The following is a 15,404-nucleotide window of genomic DNA, read 5'->3' as shown; positions in this document are numbered from 1 at the left end:
CATCATGCTGGCACCCCTATGTGACATTGCCCCATACCCTGGCATCATGTTGGCACTGCTATATGAAGGATGTGATATTGCCCAATACCCTGGCATCATGCTGGCACCCCTATGTGACATTGCCCCATTCCCTGGCATCATGCTGGCACCCCTATATGCAGAATGTGACATTACCCAATACCCTGGCATCATACTGGCACTCCTATAAGTAGAATGTGACATTGCCCCATACCCTGGCATTATGCTGGCAACCCTATATGAAGGTTGTAACATTGCCCCATAACCCTGGTGTAATGTTGCGTGCAGGATACTACACTGCCTGTCTATATGATGCTGCATGGAGGATGCCCCACTATCCCCGTGCAGCCTGGATGCAGGATGTGGCATGGTGCTGGCTACCAGTATACAGCAGGATGCAGGATGTGGCATGGTGCTGGGTACCAGTATACAGCAGGATGCAAGATGTGGCACGGTGCTGGGTACCAGTATACAGCAGGATGCAGGATGTGGCACGGTGCTGGGTACCAGTATACAGCAGGATGCAGGATGTGGCACGGTGCTGGGTACCAGTATACAGCAGGATGCAGGATGTGGCACGGTGCTGGGTACCAGTATACAGCAGGATGCAGGATGTGGCATGGTGCTGGGTACCAGTATACAGCAGGATGCAGGATGTGGCACGGTGCTGGGTACCAGTATACAGCAGGATGCAGGATGTGGCATGGTGCTGGGTGCCAGTATACAGCGGGATGCAGGATGTGACATGGTGCTGGGTACCAGTATACAGCAGGATGCAGAATGTGGCACGGTGCTGGGTACCAGTATACAGCAGGATGCAGGATGTGGCATGGTGCTGGGTACCAGTATACAGCAGGATGCAGGATGTGGCACGGTGCTGGGTACCAGTATACAGCAGGATGCAGGATGTGGCACGGTGCTGGGTACCAGTATACAGCAGGATGTGGCACGGTGCTGGGTACCAGTATACAGCAGGATGCAGGATGTGGCATGGTGCTGGGTACCAGTATACAGCAGGATGCAGGATGTGGCACGGTGCTGGGTACCAGTATACAGCAGGATGCAGGATGTGGCACGGTGCTGGGTACCAGTATACAGCAGGATGCAGGATGTGGCACGGTGCTGGGTACCAGTATACAGCAGGATGCAGGATGTGGCACGGTGCTGGGTACCAGTATACAGCAGGATGCAGGATGTGGCACGGTGCTGGGTACCAGTATACAGCAGGATGCAGGATGTGGCACGGTGCTGGGTACCAGTATACAGCAGGATGCAGGATGTGGCACGGTGCTGGGTACCAGTATACAGCAGGATGCAGGATGTGGCATGGTGCTGGGTACCAGTATACAGCAGGATGCAGGATGTGGCACGGTGCTGGGTACCAGTATACAGCAGGATGCAGGCTGTGGCACGGTGCTGTCTACCAGTATACAGCAGGATGCAGGATGTGGCACGGTGCTGGGTACCAGTATACAGCAGGATGCAGGATGTGGCATGGTGCTGGGTACCAGTATACAGCAGGATGCAGGATGTGGCACGGTGCTGGGTACCAGTATACAGCAGGATGCAGGATGTGGCACGGTGCTGGGTACCAGTATACAGCAGGATGCAGGATGTGGCACGGTGCTGGGTACCAGTATACAGCAGGATGCAGGATGTGGCATGGTGCTGGGTACCAGTATACAGCAGGATGCAGGATGTGGCATGGTGCTGGGTACCAGTATACAGCAGGATACAAGATGTGGCACGGTGCTGGGTACCAGTATACAGCAGGATGCAGGATGTGGCATGGTGCTGGGTACCAGTATACAGCAGGATGCAGGATGTGGCACGGTGCTGGGTACCAGTATACAGCAGGATGCAGGATGTGGCACGGTGCTGGGTACCAGTATACAGCAGGATGCAGGATGTGGCATGGTGCTGGGTACCAGTATACAGCAGGATGCAGGATGTGGCACGGTGCTGGGTACCAGTATACAGCAGGATGCAGGATGTGGCATGGTGCTGGGTACCAGTATACAGCAGGATGCAGGATGTGGCACGGTGCTGGGTACCAGTATACAGCAGGATGCAGGATGTGGCACGGTGCTGGGTACCAGTATACAGCAGGATGCAGGATGTGGCACGGTGCTGGGTACCAGTATACAGCAGGATGCAGGATGTGGCACGGTGCTGGGTACCAGTATACAGCAGGATGCAGGATGTGGCACGGTGCTGGGTACCAGTATACAGCAGGATGCAGGATGTAGCACGGTGCTGGGTACCAGTATACAGCAGGATGCAGGATGTGGCACGGTGCTGGGTACCAGTATACAGCAGGATGCAGGATGTGGCATGGTGCTGGGTACCAGTATACAGCAGGATGCAGGATGTGGCACGGTGCTGGGCACCAGTATACAGCAGGATGCAGGATGTGGCATGGTGCTGGGTACCAGTATACAGCAGGATGCAGGATGTGGCATGGTGCTGGGTACCAGTATACAGCAGGATGCAGGATGTGGCACGGTGCTGGGTACCAGTATACAGCAGGATGCAGGATGTGGCACGGTGCTGGGTACCAGTATACAGCAGGATGCAGGATGTGGCACGGTGCTGGGTACCAGTATACAGCAGGATGCAGGATGTGGCACGGTGCTGGGTACCAGTATACAGAAGGATGCAGGATGTGGCATGGTGCTGGGTACCAGTATACAGCAGGATGCAGGATGTGGCATGGTGTTGGGTACCAGTATACAGCAGGATGCAGGATGTGGCACGGTGCTGGGTACCAGTATACAGCAGGATGCAGGATGTGGCACGGTGCTGGGTACCAGTATACAGCAGGATGCAGGATGTGGCACGGTGCTGGGTACCAGTATACAGCAGGATGCAGGATGTGGCACGGTGCTGGGTACCAGTATACAGCAGGATGCAGGATGTGGCACGGTGCTGGGTACCAGTATACAGCAGGATGCAGGATGTGGCACGGTGCTGGGTACCAGTATACAGCAGGATGCAGGATGTGGCACGGTGCTGGGTACCAGTATACAGCAGGATGCAGGATGTGGCACGGTGCTGGGTACCAGTATACAGCAGGATGCAGGATGTGGCACGGTGCTGGGTACCAGTATACAGCAGGATGCAGGATGTGGCACGGTGCTGGGTACCAGTATACAGCAGGATGCAGGATGTGGCATGGTGCTGGGTACCAGTATACAGCAGGATGCAGGATGTGGCACGGTGCTGGGTACCAGTATACAGCAGGATGCCGGATGTGGCACGGTGCTGGGTACCAGTATACAGCAGGATGCAGGATGTGGCACGGTGCTGGGTACCAGTATACAGCAGGATGCAGGATGTGGCATGGTGCTGGGTACCAGTATACAGCAGGATGCAGGATGTGGCACGGTGCTGGGTACCAGTATACAGCAGGATGCAGGATGTGGCACGGTGCTGGGTACCAGTATACAGCAGGATGCAGGATGTGGCATGGTGCTGGGTACCAGTATACAGCAGGATGCAGGATGTGGCATGGTGCTGGGTACCAGTATACAGCAGGATGCAGGATGTGGCACGGTGCTGGGTACCAGTATACAGCAGGATGCAGGATGTGGCATGGTGCTCGGTACCAGTATACAGCAGGATGCAGGATGTGGCATGGTGCTGGGTACCAGTATACAGCAGGATGCAGGATGTGGCATGGTGCTGGGTACCAGTATACAGCAGGATGCAGGATGTGGCACGGTGCTGGGTACCAGTATACAGCAGGATGCAGGATGTGGCACGGTGCTGGGTACCAGTATACAGCAGGATGCAGGATGTGGCACGGTGCTGGGTACCAGTATACAGCAGGATGCAGGATGTGGCACGGTGCTGGGTACCAGTATACAGAAGGATGCAGGATGTGGCACGGTGCTGGGTACCAGTATACAGCAGGATGCAGGATGTGGCACGGTGCTGCGTACCAGTATACAGCAGGATGTGGCACGGTGCTGGGTACCAGTATACAGCAGGATGCAGGATGTGGCACGGTGCTGGGTACCAGTATACAGCAGGATGCAGGATGTGGCACGGTGCTGGGTACCAGTATACAGCAGGATGTGGCACGGTGCTGGGTACCAGTATACAGCAGGATGTAGGATGTGGCACGGTGCTGGGTACCAGTATACAGCAGGATGCAGGATGTGGCACGGTGCTGGGTACCAGTATACAGCAGGATGCAGGATGTGGCACGGTGCTGGGTACCAGTATACAGCAGGATGCAGGATGTGGCATGGTGCTGGGTACCAGTATACAGCAGGATGCAGGATGTGGCACGGTGCTGGGTACCAGTATACAGCAGGATGCAGGATGTGGCACGGTGCTGGGTACCAGTATACAGCAGGATGCAGGATGTGGCACGGTGCTGGGTACCAGTATACAGCAGGATGCAGGATGTGGCACGGTGCTGGGTACCAGTATACAGCAGGATGCAGGATGTGGCATCGGTGCTGGGTACCAGTATACAGCAGGATGCAGGATGTGGCACGGTGCTGGGTACCAGTATACAGCAGGATGCAGGATGTGGCACGGTGCTGGGTACCAGTATACAGCAGGATGCAGGATGTGGCACGGTGCTGGGTACCAGTATACAGCAGGATGCAGGATGTGGCACGGTGCTGGGTACCAGTATACAGCAGGATGCAGGATGTGGCACGGTGCTGGGTACCAGTATACAGCAGGATGCAGGATGTGGCACGGTGCTGGGTACCAGTATACAGCAGGATGCAGGATGTGGCACGGTGCTGGGTACCAGTATACAGCAGGATGCAGGATGTGGCACGGTGCTGGGTACCAGTATACAGCAGGATGCAGGATGTGGCATGGTGCTGGGTACCAGTATACAGCAGGATGCAGGATGTGGCACGGTGCTGGGTACCAGTAAACAGCAGGATGCAGGATGTGGCATGGTGCTGGGTACCAGTATACAGCAGGATGCAGGATGTGGCACGGTGCTGGGTACCAGTATACAGCAGGATGCAGGATGTGGCATGGTGCTGGGTACCAGTATACAGCAGGATGCAGGATGTGGCATGGTGCTGGGTACCAGTATACAGCAGGATGCAGGATGTGGCATGGTGCTGGGTACCAGTATACAGCAGGATGCAGGATGTGGCATGGTGCTGGGTACCAGTATACAGCAGGATGCAGGATGTGGCACGGTGCTGGGTACCAGTATACAGCAGGATGCAGGATGTGGCATGGTGCTGGGTACCAGTATACAGCAGGATGCAGGATGTGGCACGGTGCTGGGTACCAGTATACAGCAGGATGCAGGATGTGGCATGGTGCTGGGTACCAGTATACAGCAGGATGCAGAATGTGGCACGGTGCTGGGTACCAGTATACAGCAGGATGCAGGATGTGGCACGGTGCTGGGTACCAGTAAACAGCAGGATGCAGGATGTGGCACGGTGCTGGGTACCAGTATACAGCAGGATGCAGGATGTGGCACGGTGCTGGGTACCAGTATACAGCAGGATGCAGGATGTGGCATGGTGCTGGGTACCAGTATACAGCAGGATGCAGGATGTGGCACGGTGCTGGGTACCAGTAAACAGCAGGATGCAGGATGTGGCACGGTGCTGGGTACCAGTAAACAGCAGGATGCAGGATGTGGCACGGTGCTGGGTACCAGTATACAGCAGGATGCAGGATGTGGCACGGTGCTGGGTACCAGTATACAGCAGGATGCAGGATGTGGCACGGTGCTGGGTACCAGTAAACAGCAGGATGCAGGATGTGGCACGGTGCTGGGTACCAGTATACAGCAGGATGCAGGATGTGGCACGGTGCTGGGTACCAGTATACAGCAGGATGCAGGATGTGGCATGGTGCTGGGTACCAGTATACAGCAGGATGCAGGATGTGGCACGGTGCTGGGTACCAGTATACAGCAGGATGCAGGATGTGGCACGGTGCTGGGTACCAGTATACAGCAGGATGCAGGATGTGGCATGGTGCTGGGTACCAGTATACAGCAGGATGCAGGATGTGGCACGGTGCTGGGTACCAGTATACAGCAGGATGCAGGATGTGGCACGGTGCTGGGTACCAGTATACAGCAGGATGCAGGATGTGGCACGGTGCTGGGTACCAGTATACAGCAGGATGCAGGATGTGGCATGGTGCTGGGTACCAGTATACAGCAGGATGCAGGATGTGGCACGGTGCTGGGTACCAGTATACAGCAGGATGCAGGATGTGGCACGGTGCTGGGTACCAGTATACAGCAGGATGCAGGATGTGGCACGGTGCTGGGTACCAGTATACAGCAGGATGCAGGATGTGGCACGGTGCTGGGTACCAGTATACAGCAGGATGCAGGATGTGGCATGGTGCTGGGTACCAGTATACAGCAGGATGCAGGATGTGGCACGGTGCTCGGTACCAGTATACAGCAGGATGCAGGATGTGGCACGGTGCTGGGTACCAGTATACAGCAGGATGCAGGATGCTGCATGGAGGATGCCCCCATCACTCTGCAGCCTGGATGCAGGCTGTGACATTGCCCTGGCATCCCTGCTGCAGGATGGATGATGCTGGCAGGGAGCCCCCCCTCTCCTTACCTTCCCTTCCTTGTGCTCGGCCATTTGTCCAGTGCCCCCCTCTGCCCAGGCTTGCACTGCGGGTCACACGGCCTCCCATGCTGCCCCCTGAGCTCCAGGAGCCCCCGGGTACCTGTTAGTCTCTGCTGTCTCCTTAGAAGATTCCAGCTGCACTTCCAGCCTCCGCAGCGCCTCTACCGGCCGCTCTGCACAGTGCACTTAAAGAGCCAGTGCGCAGCCACAGAGACGGCAATAAGGGGTTTCTGAGGGTGGGGGCAGGGGCGGCTCATCCTGGAGGACCAGCACAAGCCACCCGCAATTACTGGCCACGGGGAAAGGCTGCAGTGTGGAGGATGCACGGCCCGAGCCACAGGGGGTTAACCTGGAGCCGAGCAATAAGAGAGGGGGCGACTGAGCTTGAGAAAACCGCCCGGGGGCCAGGAGCAGGCGAGGGCCACACTGCAGCCCCCCACCCCCATCACTGCCCCATATACTGCCCTATAGCTGCAGCCCCCCACCCCCATCACTGCCCCATATACTGCCCTATAGCTGCAGCCCCCCACCCCCATCACTGCCCCACATACTGCTCTATAGCTGCAGCCCCCCACCCCCATCACTGCCCCACATACTGCTCTATAGCTGCAGCCCCCCACCCCCATCACTGCCCCACATACTGCTCTATAGCTGCAGCCCCCCACCCCCATCACTGCCCCACATACTGCTCTATAGCTGCAGCCCCCCACCCCCATCACTGCCCCACATACTGCTCTATAGCTGCAGCCCCCCACCCCCATCACTGCCCCACATACTGCTCTAAAGCTGCAGCCCCCCACCCCCATCACTGCCCCACATATTGCTCTATAGCTCTAGCCCGACAGTACAACTGCTCAACCGGCAACTCCCTAATGTCTGTCACCTACATCACAGCCGTCCATTATCCCTCTATCTATCTATCCCTCTATCTATCCCTCTATCTATCTATCTATCTATCTATCCCTCTATCTATCTATCTATCTATCCCTCTATCTATCCCTCTATCTATCTATCTATCCATCTATCTATCTATCCCTCTATCTATCCCTCTATCTATCCCTCTATCTATCCCTCTATCTATCCCTCTATCTATCTATCTATCCCTCTATCTATCCCTCTATCTATCTATCCCTCTATCTATCCCTCTATCTATCCCTCTATCTATCCCTCTATCTATCCCTCTATCTATCTATCTATCTATCTATCCCTCTATCCCTCTATCTATCTATCCCTCTATCTATCCCTCTATCTATCTATCTATCTATCCCTCTATCTATCTATCTATCCCTCTATCTATCTATCCCTCTATCCCTCTATCTATCCCTCTATCTATCTATCTATCCCTCTATCCCTCTATCTATCTATCTATCTATCTATCCCTCTATCCCTCTATCTATCTATCTATCTATCCCTCTATCTATCTATCCCTCTATCTATCTATTATCTATCTATCCCTCTATCTATCCCTCTATCTATCTATCTATCTATCTATCCCTCTATCTATCTATCTATCCCTCTATCTATCCCTCCCTCTATCTATCCCTCCCTCTATCTATCCCTCCCTCTATCTATCCCTCCCTCTATCTATCCCTCTATCTATCTATCCCTCTATCTATCCCTCCCTCTATCTATCTATCCCTCTATCTATCCCTCTATCTATCTATCTATCTATCTATCCCTCCCTCTATCTATCTATCTATCCCTCTATCTATCTATCCCTCTATCTATCCCTCTATCTATCCCTCTATCTATCTATCCCTCTATCTATATCTATCTATCTATCTATCTATCCCTCTATCTATCTATCCCTCTATCTATCTATCTATCTATCTATCTATCCCTCTATCTATCTATCTATCTATCCCTCTATCTATCTATCTATCCCTCTATCTATCTATCCCTCTATCTATATCTATCTATCTATCTATCTATCTATCTATCTATCTATCTATCTATCTATCTATCTATCCCTCTATCTATCTATCCCTCTATCTATCTATCTATCCCTCTATCTATCTATCTATCTATCCCTCTATCTATCCCTCTATCTATCTATCTATCTATCTATCCCTCTATCAAATCAAATCAAATCAAATAAGCTTTATTGGCAGGACCAAATACAAATTAGTTTTGCCAAAGCAAGTGTACATTAGGGACTGGGGCTGTGGGGATGGTGGGTGGGGACTGTAGGAAGGATGGATGGGGCACATCCAGGGTGGGGACTGTGGGGGCACTTCTAGGATGGGGGCTATGGACGTCCATGGCTTATGATGGGGCATATCCAGGGTGGGGACTGTAGTAACGGTGGTTGGGGCATATCCAGGGTGGGGATTGGGGGGGCCATCTATCTATCTATCTATCTATCCCTCTATCTATCTATCTATCTATCTATCCCTCTATCTATCTATCTATCCCTCTATCTATCTATCCTTCTATCTATCTATCTATCTATCCCTCTATCTATCCCTCTATCTATCCATCTATCTATCCCTCTATCTATCTATCTATCTATCTATCTATCTATCCATCTATCTATCCCTCTATCTATCCCTCTAGCTATCCCTCTATCTATCTATCTATCTATCTATCTATCCCTCTATCTATCTATCTATCCATCTATCCCTCTATCTATCTATCTATCTATCCCTCTATCTATCTATCCCTCTATCTATCTATCTATCCCTCTATCTATCTATCTATCTATCTATCCCTCTAGCTATCCCTCTATCTATCTATCTATCCCTCTATCTATCTATCTATCTATCTATCTATCCCTCTATCTATCTATCCTTCTATCTATCTATCTATCTATCTATCTATCCCTCTATCTATCTATCCATCTATCTATCCCTCTATCTATCCCTCTAGCTATCCCTCTATCTATCTATCTATCTATCCCTCTATCTATCTATCTATCTATCTATCTATCCCTCTATCTATCTATCCCTCTATCTATCTATCTATCTATCTATCTATCCCTCTAGCTATCCCTCTATCTATCTATCTATCTATCTATCTATCCCTCTATCTATCTATCTATCTATCTATCTATCTATCCCTCTATCTATCTATCTATCCCTCTATCTATCCCTCTATCTATCTATCTATCTATCTATCCCTCTATCTATCCTTCTATCTATCCCTCTATCTATCTCTCTATCTATCCCTCTATCTATCTATCCCTCTATCTATCTATCTATCTATCCCTCTATCTATCTATCTATCCCTATATCTATCCCTCTATCTATCTATCCCTCTATCTATCCCTCTATCTATCTATCTCTCTATCTATCTATCTTTCTATCTATCCCTCTATCTATCTATCTATCTATCTATCTCTCTATCTATCTATCTATCTATCTATCTATCTATCCCTCTATCTATCCCTCTATCTATCCCTCTATCTATCTCTCTATCTATCCCTCTATCTATCTATCTATCCCTCTATCTATCCCTCTATCTATCTATCCCTCTATCTATCTATCCCTCTATCTATCTATCTATCTATCTATCTATCTATCCCTCTATCTATCCCTCTATCTATCCCTCTATCTATCCCTCTATCTATCTATCTATCTATCTATCTATCTATCTATCTATCTATCCCTCTATCTATCTATCTATCCCTCTATCTATCTATCTATCTATCTATCTATCCCTCTATCTATCTATCCCTCTATCTATCTATCCCTCTATCTATCTATCCCTCTATCTATCCCTCTATCTATCTATCTCTCTATCTATCTCTCTATCTATCTATCTATCTATCTATCTATCTATCCCTCTATCTATCCCTCCATCTATCCCTATATCTATCTATCCGTCTATCTATCTATCCCTCTATCTATCTATCTATCTTTCTATCTATCAAATCAAATCAAATCAAATAAGCTTTATTGGCAGGACCAAATACAAATTAGTTTTGCCAAAGCAAGTGTACATTAGGGACTGGGGCTGTGGGGATGGTGGGTGGGGACTGTAGGAAGGATGGATGGGGCACATCCAAGGTGGGGACTGTGGGGGCACTTCTAGGGTGGGGGCTATGGAAGTCCATGGCTTATGATGGGGCATATCCAGGGTGGGGACTGTAGTAACGGTGGTTGGGGCATATCCAGGGTGGGGATTGGGGGGCCACATCTGGGATGGGGGCTATGGAAGTCCATGACTTATCATAGTTCTCTTTCTGGAAGTCTATGACATTCGCTCACATACTGCGCTGCTATCTCCACTGCGCTCTCTTCTTCCCCCAGCAGGATATATATTTTCTCTTCCTCCTTCATGGAGCTGAAATCCGGGAAGAGATGGGAGAGTCTCCAGAAGTGAGTGTCCCTCACTGCTGAGTACTTGGTGCAGTGTAGCAGGAGGTGGGTTTCATCCTCCAGGGCCTCCAGGTCACAGTGTTGGCACAGTCTGTCCTCCCTTGGCTTGTAGCTCTGCTTGTGTCGGCCGGATTCGATGGCTAGACTGTGGGCACTGAGTCTATATCGGCTCAGGGTCCTGCGGTCTCTGGGGTCTGGGAGTTTTTCCAGATATGGGGCCAGTCTGTAGTCTCTCTGTAGACTCTGGTACGTGGTCAGTTTCTGTGAGGTGTTGATATCGGTCCTCCAGTCACTGACATACCTCTCCTGGCCCTCTATCTCTCCCGCTATCTATCTATCTATCCCTCTATCTATCTATCTATCCCTCTATCTATCTATCCCTCTATCTATCTATCCCTCTATCTATCTATCTATCCCTCTATCTATCTATCCCTCTATCTATCTATCTATCTATTTATCCCTCTATCAAATCAAATCAAATCAAATAAGCTTTATTGGCAGGACCAAATACAAATTAGTTTTGCCAAAGCAAGTGTACATTAGGGACTGGGGCTGTGGGGATGGTGGGTGGGGATTGTAGGAAGGATGGATGGGGCACATCCAGGGTGGGGACTGTGGGGGCACTTCTAGGATGGGGGCTATGGACGTCCATGGCTTATGATGGGGCATATCCAGGGTGGGGACTGTAGTAACGGTGGTTGGGGCATATCCAGGGTGGGGATTGGGGGGGCCATCTATCTATCTATCTATCTATCCCTCTATCTATCCCTCTATCTATCTATCCTTCTATCTATCTATCTATCTATCTATCTATCCCTCTATCTATCCCTCTATCTATCCATCTATCTATCCCTCTATCTATCTATCTATCCATCTATCTATCCATCTATCTATCCATCTATCTATCCCTCTATCTATCCCTCTATCTATCTATCTATCTATCTATCCCTCTATCTATCTATCTATCCCTCTATCTATCTATCCCTCTATCTATCTATCCCTCTATCTATCTATCCCTCTATCTATCTATCTATCTATCTATCTATCTATCCCTCTAGCTATCCCTCTATCCCTCTATCTATCTATCTATCTATCTATCTATCCCTCTATCTATCTATCCTTCTATCTATCTATCTATCTATCCCTCTATCTATCTATCTATCCATCTATCTATCCCTCTATCTATCCCTCTAGCTATCCCTCTATCTATCTATCTATCTATCTATCCCTCTATCTATCTATCTATCCCTCTATCTATCTATCTATCTATCTATCCCTCTATCTATCTATCCCTCTATCTATCTATCTATCCCTCTAGCTATCCCTCTATCTATCTATCTATCTATCTATCTATCTATCCCTCTATCTATCTATCTATCTATCTATCCCTCTATCTATCTATCTATCCCTCTATCTATCCCTCTATCTATCTATCTATCTATCCCTCTATCTATCCTTCTATCTATCCCTCTATCTATCTATCTATCTATCTATCCCTCTATCTATCTATCCCTCTATCTATCTATCTATCTATCTATCCCTCTATCTATCTATCTATCTATCCCTCTATCTATCTATCTATCCCTCTATCTATCTATCTATCTATCCCTCTATCTATCCTTCTATCTATCCCTCTATCTATCTATCTATCTATCTATCTATCTATCCCTCTATCTATCTATCCCTCTATCTATCTATCTATCTATCTATCTATCCCTCTATCTATCTATCTATCTATCCCTATATCTATCCCTCTATCTATCTATCCCTCTATCTATCCCTCTATCTATCTATCTATCTCTCTATCTATCTATCTTTCTATCTATCCCTCTATCTATCTATCTATCTATCTCTCTATCTATCTATCTTTCTATCTATCCCTCTATCTATCTATCTATCTATCTATCTATCTATCTATCTATCCCTCTATCTATCTATCCCTCTATCTATCCCTCTATCTATCCCTCTATCTATCTCTCTATCTATCTATCCCTCTATCTATCTATCTATCCCTCTATCGATCTATCTATCTATCCCTCTATCTATCTATCCCTCTATCTATCTATCTATCTATCCCTCTATCTATCCCTCTATCTATCCCTCTATCTATCCCTCTATCTATCTATCTATCTATCTATCTATCTATCCCTCTATCTATCTATCCCTCTATCTATCTATCTATCTATCTATCTATCTATCTATCTATCTATCCCTCTATCTATCTATCTCTCTATCTATCTCTCTATCTATCTATCTATCTATCTATCCCTCTATCTATCCCTCCATCTATCCCTATATCTATCTATCCGTCTATCTATCTATCCCTCTATCTATCTATCTATCTTTCTATCTATCAAATCAAATCAAATCAAATAAGCTTTATTGGCAGGACCAAATACAAATTAGTTTTGCCAAAGCAAGTGTACATTAGGGACTGGGGCTGTGGGGATGGTGGGTGGGGACTGTAGGAAGGATGGATGGGGCACATCCAAGGTGGGGACTGTGGGGGCACTTCTAGGGTGGGGGCTATGGAAGTCCATGGCTTATGATGGGGCATATCCAGGGTGGGGACTGTAGTAACGGTGGTTGGGGCATATCCAGGGTGGGGATTGGGGGGCCACATCTGGGATGGGGGCTATGGAAGTCCATGACTTATCATAGTTCTCTTTCTGGAAGTCTATGACATTCGCTCACATACTGCGCTGCTATCTCCACTGCGCTCTCTTCTTCCCCCAGCAGGATATATATTTTCTCTTCCTCCTTCATGGAGCTGAAATCCGGGAAGAGATGGGAGAGTCTCCTGAAGTGAGTGTCCCTCACTGCTGAGTACTTGGTGCAGTGTAGCAGGAGGTGGGTTTCATCCTCCAGGGCCTCCAGGTCACAGTGTTGGCACAGTCTGTCCTCCCTTGGCTTGTAGCTCTGCTTGTGTCGGCCGGATTCGATGGCTAGACTGTGGGCACTGAGTCTATATCGGCTCAGGGTCCTGCGGTCTCTGGGGTCTGGGAGTTTTTCCAGATATGGGGCCAGTCTGTAGTCTCTCTGTAGACTCTGGTACGTGGTCAGTTTCTGTGAGGTGTTGATATCGGTCCTCCAGTCACTGACATACCTCTCCTGGCCCTCTATCTCTCCCGCTATCTATCTATCTATCCCTCTATCTATCTATCTATCCCTCTATCTATCTATCCCTCTATCTATCTATCCCTCTATCTATCTATCTATCCCTCTATCTATCTATCCCTCTATCTATCTATCTATCCCTCTATCTATCCCTCTATCTATCTATCTATCTATCTATCTATCTATCCCTCTATCAAATCAAATCAAATCAAATAAGCTTTATTGGCAGGACCAAATACAAATTAGTTTTGCCAAAGCAAGTGTACATTAGGGACTGGGGCTGTGGGGATGGTGGGTGGGGACTGTAGGAAGGATGGATGGGGCACATCCAGGGTGGGGACTGTGGGGGCACTTCTAGGATGGGGGCTATGGACGTCCATGGCTTATGATGGGGCATATCCAGGGTGGGGACTGTAGTAACGGTGGTTGGGGCATATCCAGGGTGGGGATTGGGGGGGCCATCTATCTATCTATCTATCTATCTATCCCTCTATCTATCCCTCTATCTATCTATCCTTCTATCTATCTATCTATCTATCTATCTATCCCTCTATCTATCCCTCTATCTATCCATCTATCTATCCCTCTATCTATCTATCTATCCATCTATCTATCCCTCTATCTATCCCTCTATCTATCTATCTATCTATCTATCCCTCTATCTATCTATCCCTCTATCTATCTATCCCTCTATCTATCTATCCCTCTATCTATCTATCTATCTATCTATCTATCTATCTATCCCTCTATCTATCCCTCTAGCTATCCCTCTATCCCTCTATCTATCTATCTATCTATCCCTCTATCTATCTATCCTTCTATCTATCTATCTATCTATCTATCCCTCTATCTATCTATCTATCCATCTATCTATCCCTCTATCTATCCCTCTAGCTATCCCTCTATCTATATATCTATCCCTCTATCTATCCCTCTATCTATCTATCTATCTATCTATCTATCCCTCTATCTATCTATCCCTCTATCTATCTATCTATCTATCTATCCCTCTAGCTATCCCTCTATCTATCTATCTATCTATCTATCTATCCCTCTATCTATCTATCTATCTATCCCTCTATCTATCTATCTATCCCTCTATCTATCCCTCTATCTATCTATCTATCTATCTATCTATCCCTCTATCTATCCTTCTATCTATCCCTCTATCTATCTATCTATCTATCTATCCCTCTATCTATCTATCCCTCTATCTATCTATCCCTCTATCTATCTATCTATCTATCTATCCCTATATCAAATCAAATCAAATCAAATCAAATCAAATAAGCTTTATTGGCAGGACCAAATACAATTAGTTTTGCCAAAGCAAGTGTACATTAGGGGCTGG

At 48.4% G+C, this 15,404-nt stretch overlaps 1 protein-coding gene across 2 annotated transcripts in view; it reads right to left on the bottom strand.

Moving 5' to 3' along the window:
* AJM1 (apical junction component 1 homolog) overlaps positions 1–6,771 on the bottom strand; it is a 44,152-nt gene extending 37,381 nt beyond the window's left edge. Inside the window, exon 1 of one of the 2 annotated variants that reach the window (XM_075324414.1) lies at positions 6,718–6,771. The gene's annotated coding sequence lies outside the window, so the exon portion shown is untranslated. The other variant, XM_075324413.1, reaches the window with a different exon arrangement.
* Between the last annotated feature and the right edge of the window lie 8,633 nt (positions 6,772–15,404).

This window comes from Anomaloglossus baeobatrachus, chromosome 9 (assembly GCF_048569485.1).
Source record: "Anomaloglossus baeobatrachus isolate aAnoBae1 chromosome 9, aAnoBae1.hap1, whole genome shotgun sequence".
NCBI classification, from domain to species: Eukaryota; Metazoa; Chordata; class Amphibia; order Anura; family Aromobatidae; genus Anomaloglossus; species Anomaloglossus baeobatrachus.
The sequence above is the reverse complement of the archived record's forward strand: the minus strand, read 5'-3'. Positions and strand labels throughout refer to the sequence as shown.